The following is an 8,602-nucleotide window of genomic DNA, read 5'->3' on the forward strand; positions in this document are numbered from 1 at the left end:
CCTTCCACCCTCTATGCTTGAATTTTTAACTGGCTTGATATTGTGAAGGTGTGTGTAGATAACTGCTGTTGTACTGAGTTCATGTGTGCAAGAGTCATGTCATGTTCAGAGGACAGAATTTCAAAGCACTCCCCATCCTCCTACTCACACATTCTTTCTACACTCATCTTTCATCATGTCTTTTGAGTCCTAACATGAAATGTGATATAGATTTTCCATCTATAGCTCAGCACTCATAGTCACTCATTCAACATGTTGAACAGCAAGCTATTTCTGAATTAACCACCCTCTATAAAGAAGCTTCTCTGATCAAGAGTCACAGTAGATCAATAGATATACACAGAGATGTTTAGAAGGCAGTCTGACAAATTGAACACTTAGAAAATCAGCATAAATAGGTTCTTCCACATGGCCTATGAGTATCATAGCTGTAGATTTGAACATGTTTCCAGAACCAGGCATAAATCCCCTCATGGGGAGGAGGACTCAATCCAACCAAGAAAGCAGTTGATTACTCCTCAAAAGTCTTGCCTCTATTGCAACAGTGGTCACACCTTAACTAGAAGACTGCTATTATAGCATACAGGCTCCAATTCTTAGAAGGCCATTGATGTCTTTTTATCTTCCAATCGCCTATACAACACAATCCAGTATTAGTGTTACCTGGTCAGGAAACTCTCCTGACCAGTTCACAACTGTTTTCTTTGTGTCCTGAACAAAAGTATGTAGCACTGTCATCAACAGTCTTAACATAAAGTTATGATGGACAACTACAAGCAATGGCAATTACTTATATTGTTTGGGGCTTCTCTAGCCAACTAATCATATCCTGACCCTGGCCCTGAGATTTTCATTTAATAACTCATCTTTTGGCAGTATCATTGTTCACTAATGTCGAGTACTTCTGTTAAAAACCCTCTAAAATACATTTTAAGTTAGTTTACAAACTAATGGTATTTAAAAAGCCTTCTTCATACAACGGTAGTTTTCTTAAACCATCCCATTTTTTCCACATATACTTTCTCCTCATCCCTCCTTAAATCTTCAGCTCCATATGTTCATATGTTTTGCCCTTATTCTTTAAAACTACATATGTTTTACTATTACTACTACTCTCTCCCTCTCTATGTATATATATGTATTGCTGGATCATTCTCAAGTTGCTTCTTCATGCAAGTTTCGGTTTTGGTTAAGCCTTGACCTGGTACCCAATTTCATCATCCCCATGACTCTACTACCTGCTTAAACATGTTCTTGAGCCTTACTTCCTGTCTCTACTTTTATTTCACCTCTATTCTACTATCTTTGCTTCTTAAATTCATCCCCCTGCTAATGACTTATCTTTATTGTCCTAGGGTCTATATATACTCTGTGCTATACACATAAAACAAAATATTTAGATGTGAGGAGCCTCATTTGAAAGAGAACATGTAATTTGTCTTTTAGGAACTTGCTATGGTTTGTGTATGTTTAGGCCAGGGAGTGGCATTATTAAAGAGTGTGACCCTATTGGAGTAGGTCTGGCCTTGTTGGAGTAGGTGTGTCACTGAGGGTGTGGGCTTTAAGACCCTCATTTTAGCTGCCTGGAAGCCAGTATTCTGCTAGCAGTCTTCAGATGAAGACATAGAACTCTCAGTTCCTCCTGCACTTTGCCTGCCTGGATGCTGCCATGTTTGTGCCTTGATGATAATGGACTAAACATTTGAACCTGTGAGCCAGCCCCAATTAAATGTTGTCCTTATAAGAGTTGCCTTGGTCATGGTGTCGGTTCACAGCAGTAAAATCCTAAGACAGAAGTTGGTACCAGGGACTGGGGTATTTCTGTGATAGGCCTGAACATGCTTTTGTCTGGAAGAATGTGAATGTGGATTTTGGGAATTTGGATTTGGAAAGCCGTCAATGCATTAAATGGGGCTTAATGGGATATCCTATTAGGAATAAAGAACACTTTGCTTCTGAGGGTGATTTGAACTGTGGAAGCATGGTTCTAGAGGTTTCAGAGGAGAAAGATTTTAGTATGTGGCCAAGAGACTGTTCCTGTGATACTTTGGTGAAGAATGTGGCTGCCTTTTGCCATTGTCCAAAGAATTTACCTGAGTTAAAGTGAAGAGACTCAGATTAATTGCACTGACAAAGGAAGTCTAAGAAAAGCCCATCACAGACTTTGTTCTCATGTTAAGTCTCATGAAGAGCATTTTAAAACAAGTATACCAAGCAAAGAAAGGAAAAATATAAAAGTATATAAAGTTCAAGGATTAAAGGGGCACCAGGAAGGGAACTGGAGCTGAATCCTTTGTTCAAGAATATTAAATTGAATTAAAGGAGTAGTAACCTTGGGGCAAGATTCCACCCAGCTAAATTTAGTTTCAGACTTGGTAGTACAAGCCTTTAATCTCAGGAGGCAAAGATAAGCAGATCTCTGAGTTCAAGGCCAGTCTAGAACAGAACAAATTCAAGGTGAAAAAAACAAAAAACAAAAAAACAAACCTTAAATTCAGGCTTTGTAGACCAAACCTTTAATTTCAGTGCTTAAGAGACAGCCATGCAGATTCCTGAGTTCAAAGTCAGCCTACAGAGCAAGTTCCAGAACAGCCAAGTTTAGGCAGTGAAGGTCTTGGAAAATAGAAATATAGTGACAATGTAATAGAACAAGGGGGCCATGTTCCAGCCCCAGCAAGCAGCAGAACTTGGCAGGTATGGCCACATGGCTTTGGCTTATGAGTCTGGAATAAAAGGGACTATTGGTACAATTGATGCTTGTTTGCTGGAACTAAGAAATTAGTGGTGATTAAGAAGAGACCAGCATTACCAGCATGAAATCTTCTGGGAAGTATTTTCTGAGAGTACAAAGAAGCTGTCTTCCAGAGATAGCCAAAATATCTTGTGCTGCAGTTGTACTTGGTAATGTATAAGAATTCAAAACCAGGTGGTACTGGTTTTGAAGGCATGAAGGGGTCATGAACAGAAGCTGAGGCTTTGCAATGCAAGAGGCTATGGAAGGCTATTGGTGAAGGTGCAGCCTCAGTTGCAGTTGATGGCCCAGGAGTGAAAGGGTCATGAAAAGTTGAGGCTTGGCACCATGAAAAGACCCTACGAGAGGCTATTGGTGAAACCGAGGTGCAGCAGAAGACCACAGTGTATTGGATATGCCAGTACAATGGGATGATCTCCAAGAACTGCAGCAGCAGTGGTGTAGATCAACCTGAGCTTAGAGTGCTACAGAGGACAGAGCTGGAGAAGTGATAGTAGCCCTTTAGAGGAGCCCAGAATGTGTGTGGATCACAGATATTGAAACAAGAAATTATAACCAATGAAGTTTCCTTGGAGATCCCAAGATGCCAGAGCCTTGAGCTATCTACTGAGAAAAGCTGCTAACAGAAGTAGAACTAGGCCAGGAGAAAGAAGTTTGTTGCCATCAACAAAGATGTAAAGGATCTTGGAGATCTGAAGGCTGCTTTGACATCAAACATGGAGATGCAGAGTTTGGAGTTTGGTTTCCTGTCTTGCTTTGGGGGTTAAGTGATTGGATGAATCTCAGAAGAGACTTTCAACTTTGGACATTTAACATTGTTGAGACTGCCATGGACTATAGGGACTTTTGAAGTAGGACTAAGTGTGTTTTCCATTATGCTATCTTTAGGTATGGCCCCCATAGAATCATGTGTTTGAACAAGCCTATGGGGGCCAGGGAGTGAAATGTTATGGCTTGTATATGCTCAGCCCAGGGAGGGGCACTATTAGGTGTGGCACTGTTAGAGTAGGTCTGTCCTTGTTGGAGTAGATGTGTCACTGAGGGTGTGCGCTTTAAGACCCTCATTTTAGCTTCATGAAAGCCAGTACTCTGCTAGCAGCCTTCAGATGAAGATGGAGAACTATCCGTTCCTCCTCCACCATGCCTGTCTGGATGCTGCCATGTTTCTGCCTTGATGATAATGGACTGAACATTTGAACCTGTGAGCCAGTCCCAATTAAATGTTGTCCTTATAAGAGTTGCCTTAGTCATTGTGTCTAAGAAAGAACTGATGACTTTACTCAGTATAATTCTTTCCATTTCCAATCAGCTACCTACTCCATTTTTACTTTATAGTCATATCCATTTGCAGTTTAATGTTTGTTTTATGTTTCAATATCTTCTTCACTTTCTAAGTTTGGAGAATTTTCTCCTATAGCCTCATTTATAGTCTGTGTGTTTCCTTTGATTTTATCTTTGTTCCACTTTCCACACCATGGATTCTCAGGTTTGGTCTGCTAAATGTATGCCAGACTCCTTGACAGTTTCATTCATATTCTGTAATTCTTCCACTTTATATGTCTGTTAATATTATCATCTCCACTATGTCCTCTATCCATAAAATTTATTCTTCTGCATGGTCTTGTCTGTTCATGACACTTTCTGTGACAGTTTATATTTAGTTGACCAATTCCTTCATATCAAGTATGTATGTTTGGTTATTTCTTTTTTCTTTTCTTTTCCTTTCTTTTCTTTACATTTCAAATGTTACCCTATTTCCTGGTATCCCCTCTGCAAACCACATATTCCATCCCCACTTACCCTGTTTTTATGATGGTGCTACTCCACCCACCTACCACTCCCTCCTCACCACCCTAGTATTCCTCTACACTGGGGCACCAAGCCTTAACAGGACCAAGGGTCTCCCTTCCCATTGATGGCCAATAAGGTCCCTTCAGCTCCTTCAATCTTTTCCCTAATCCCTCCATTGGAGTCTCTGTGCTCAGTCCAATGGTTGGCTGAAAGCCTTCAAATCTGTATTGGTCAAGATCTGGAAGAGCCTCGTAGGAGACAGCTGTATCAGGCTCCTGTCAGCAAGCACTTCTTGGCATCAGCAATAGTGTCTGGGTTTGGTATCTGCACATGAGATGGATATCCAGGCAGGGCAGTCTCTGGATGGCCTTTTCTTCAGTCTCTGCTCAAATCTTTCTCCCCGTATTTCCTTTAGACAGGAGCAATTCTATGTTAAAATTTTGGAGATGGGTGAGTGTCCCCATACCTCAACCAAGGGGCCATGTCTAACCTCTGTATATGGTCTTGACATGTTCTCCCTCTACTTTGTGGGTGTATTTCATTTAATGTCATCGCCGTGGGGTCCTAGGAGGCTCTTTCTTTCCTGGCATCTGGGACTTTCTGGTTGCTACCCCCAGATCCCCGTCTCTCATTGCTACATACCTCTGTTCAATTATCTGACTCTCTGTACATCTCCTCCATCTCCTCCCATACCTGATTCTCCCCCTATTTTTCCCTTCCCCCACTTCCCTTCCTCCCAAGTCTCACCCACCCTCTACTTCCCTTGATTATTTTATTCCCCCTTCTAAGTAAGACTGAAGCATCCACTCTTTGGTCTTCCTTTATCCTGGTTATGCCATGCTCTGCCTAATATCCACTTATCAGTGAGTACATACCATGTGTGGTCATTTGTGAGTAAGTTACCTCACTCAGGATGATATTCTCTAGATCCCTCCATTTGCCTGCATATTTCATTAAGTCAATATTAATAGGTGAGTAGTATTCCATTGTATAAATGTACAATATTTTCTGTATCCATTCCTCTGTTGAGGGACATCTAGGTTGTTTCCAGCTTCTGGATATTATAAATATGGCTGCTATGATCATAGTGAAGCATGTGTCCTTATTACATGTTGGAGCATCTTTTTTAGGTATATGCTCAGGAGTGGTATAGCCGCGTCCTCAGGTAATACTCTATGTCCAGTTTTCTGAGGAACTCCCAGACTGATTTCCAGAGTGCTTGAACCAGCTTGTAGTCCCACCAGCAATGGAAGGGTGTCCTCTTTCTCACATCCTTATCAGCATCAGCTATCACCTGAGTTTTCGATCTTAGCCATTCTGACTAGTGTGAGGTGGAATCTCAGAGTTGTTTTGATTTTCATTTTCCTGATGACTAAGGATGTTGGACATTTCTTTAGGTCCTTCTCAGCCATTTGAGTTTCTACAGTTGAGAATTCTGTTTAGCTTTGTTCCCTGTTTTTTAATAGGCTTGTTTGTTTCTCTGGAGTCTAACTTCTTGAGTTCTTTATATATATTGGATATTCACCCTCTGTCATATTTAGGATTGGTAAAGGTCTTTTCCCAATCTGTTAGTTCCCCTTTTGTCCTATTGACAGTGTCATTTGCCTTACAGAAGCTTTGCAATTTTTTTTTGAACTTGATGCGAGATTTATTATTGAAAGATTTGGTAGGGTATAGGAGAGAACTATTGAAGCCTTCAGGAATGCAGGGCTCTCCACTTGTCCAGAGGACCACGATTGGGGATATATTTGACACCACAGCCATCAGGAATGAGCCGCTTCTCAGCAACCATGTCTTCAAATTCATCTGCATTAAACTTGGTGAAGCCCCACTTCTTTGAGATGTGGATCTTCTGGCGGCCAGGGAACTTGAACTTGGCTCTTCACAGAACCTCAATCACATGTTCCTTGTTCTGCAACTTGGTTCGGATGGACATGATGACCTGGCCAATTTGAACCCTGGCCACTGTGCCCTGGGGTTTCCCAAAGGCACCACGCATCCCTGTCTGGAGCCTGTCAGCCCCAGCACAGGACAACATCTTGTTGATACGGATGACATGGAAAGGGTGGAGCCTCAGTCGGATATGAAAGCCATCCTTGCCACAACTCTTTACCATGTATTTGTTGGCACAAATACGGGCAGCCTCCAGTGCTTCAGAAGAGAGTTGCTCATATTCATCTGACACCATATGGCCACAAAGTGGGAATTCATCAACTTTTGCTTTCTTCCATCAACTTTCGCTTTCTTCCGTCCCAAATCAAAGATTCGGATCTTAGCATCAGGGACACCACCGCAGAAACGAGGCTTTGGGTATGGCTTGTTCTTACAATATCGGTAACACCGGGCGGGGCGGCGGCCCATGATGACAATAGGATCGTCGGTGGCGCGCCAGAGGAAAAGAGCAAGCTTTGCAATTTTATGAGGTCCCATTTGTTGATTCTTGATCTTAGGAAATAAGCCATTAGTGTTCCCTTCAGAAAAATTTCCCCTGTGCCCATGTGTTCAAAGTTTTCCCCCGCTTTCTTTATTAGATTTAGTGTATCTGTTTTTTTGTTGGTTTTTGTTGTTGTTGTTGTTAGTTTTTTTTGTTTGTTTGTTTTGTTTTGTTTATTGAGACAGGGTTTCTTTGTATAGCTCTGGCTGTCCTTGAACTCACTCTATAAACCAGGTTGAACTCAAACTCAGAAATCTGCCTGCCTCTGCCTCCCAAGTGCTGGGATTAAAGGTGTGCACCACCACTGCCTGGCATAGTGTATCTGGTTTTATATGGAGGTTCTTGATCCATTTGGATTTGGGTTTTGCAGAAGAATATAAGAATGAATCAATTAGAATCATACATGTTGACCACCAGTTAAAACAGCACCATTTGTTGAAAATGCTGTCTTTTTCCCACTGGATGATTTTAGCTTCTTTGTCAAAGATCAAGTGACCATAGGTGTGTGGGTTCATTTCTGGGTCTTCAATTCTACTCCATTGATCTATCTGCCTGTCACTGTACCAATCCCATGTAGTTTTTATTTTTGAGATGAGTTTTCTTAATCCTGGGTATTTTGTTATTCCAAATGAATTTGAGAATTGATCTTTCTAACTCTATGAAGAATTGAGTTGGAATTTTGATGGGTATTTCATTGAACCTGTAGATTGCTCTCAGCAAGATGGTCATTTTTACTCCTGCCAATCCATGAACATGGGAGATCTTTCATCTTTGGAGGTCTTCAATTTCTTTCTTCAGAGACTTGAATTTCTTGTCATACAAATCTTTCAATTGTTAGGTTAGAGTCACACCAAGATAGTTTATATTGTTTGTGACTATTATGAAGGATGTTAATTCACTAATTTTTTTCTTGGGCTGTTTATCCTTTGAGTATAGGAAGGCTACTGATTTGTTTGAGTTAATTTTATATCCAGTCCCTTTGCTGAAGTTGTTTATCAAGTTTAGGAGTTCTCTAGTGGAATTTTGGGTTCACTTAAGTATATTATCATATCATTAGCAAATAGTGACATTGTGACTTCTTCCTTTCCAATTTGGAGCCAATTGAACTTCTTTTGTTGTCTAATTGCTCTGGCTAGGACTTTGAGTACTATATTGAATAGATAGGGAGAGAGTGGGCAGCCTTGTCTAGTCCCTGATTTTAGTGGGATTGCTTCAAGTTTCTCTTCATTTAGTTTGATGTTGGCTACTGGTTTTCTGTATATTGCTTTCACTATCTTTGGTATCGACCTCAAACTCATGATCTTTCCAAGACCTTTAACATGAAGGGATATTGAATTTTGACAAATGCTTTTTCAACATCTAAGGAAATGATCATATGGTTTTTCTCTTTCAGTTTGTTTATGTAGTGGATTTTGTTAATAGATTTCGGTATTTTGACTGATTCCTGCATCCCTGGGATGAAGTCTCCTTGATCGTGGTGACTGATCCTTTTGATGTGTTCTTGAATTTGGTTTTGGAGAATTTTATTGAGTATTTTTGTGTTGATATTCATAAAGGAAATTGGTCTGAAGTTCTCTTTATTTGTTGGGTCTTTGTGTGTTTTTGGTATTCAAATAACTGTGGCT

The 8,602-nt window shown here is 40.7% G+C and overlaps 1 pseudogene; it reads right to left on the reverse strand.

Moving 5' to 3' along the window:
- On the reverse strand, positions 6,172 to 6,945 carry Gm7476 (predicted gene 7476; annotated as a pseudogene).

Source organism: Mus musculus, chromosome 12, assembly GCF_000001635.26.
Source record: "Mus musculus strain C57BL/6J chromosome 12, GRCm38.p6 C57BL/6J".
In the NCBI taxonomy this organism is placed as follows: domain Eukaryota; kingdom Metazoa; phylum Chordata; class Mammalia; order Rodentia; family Muridae; genus Mus; species Mus musculus.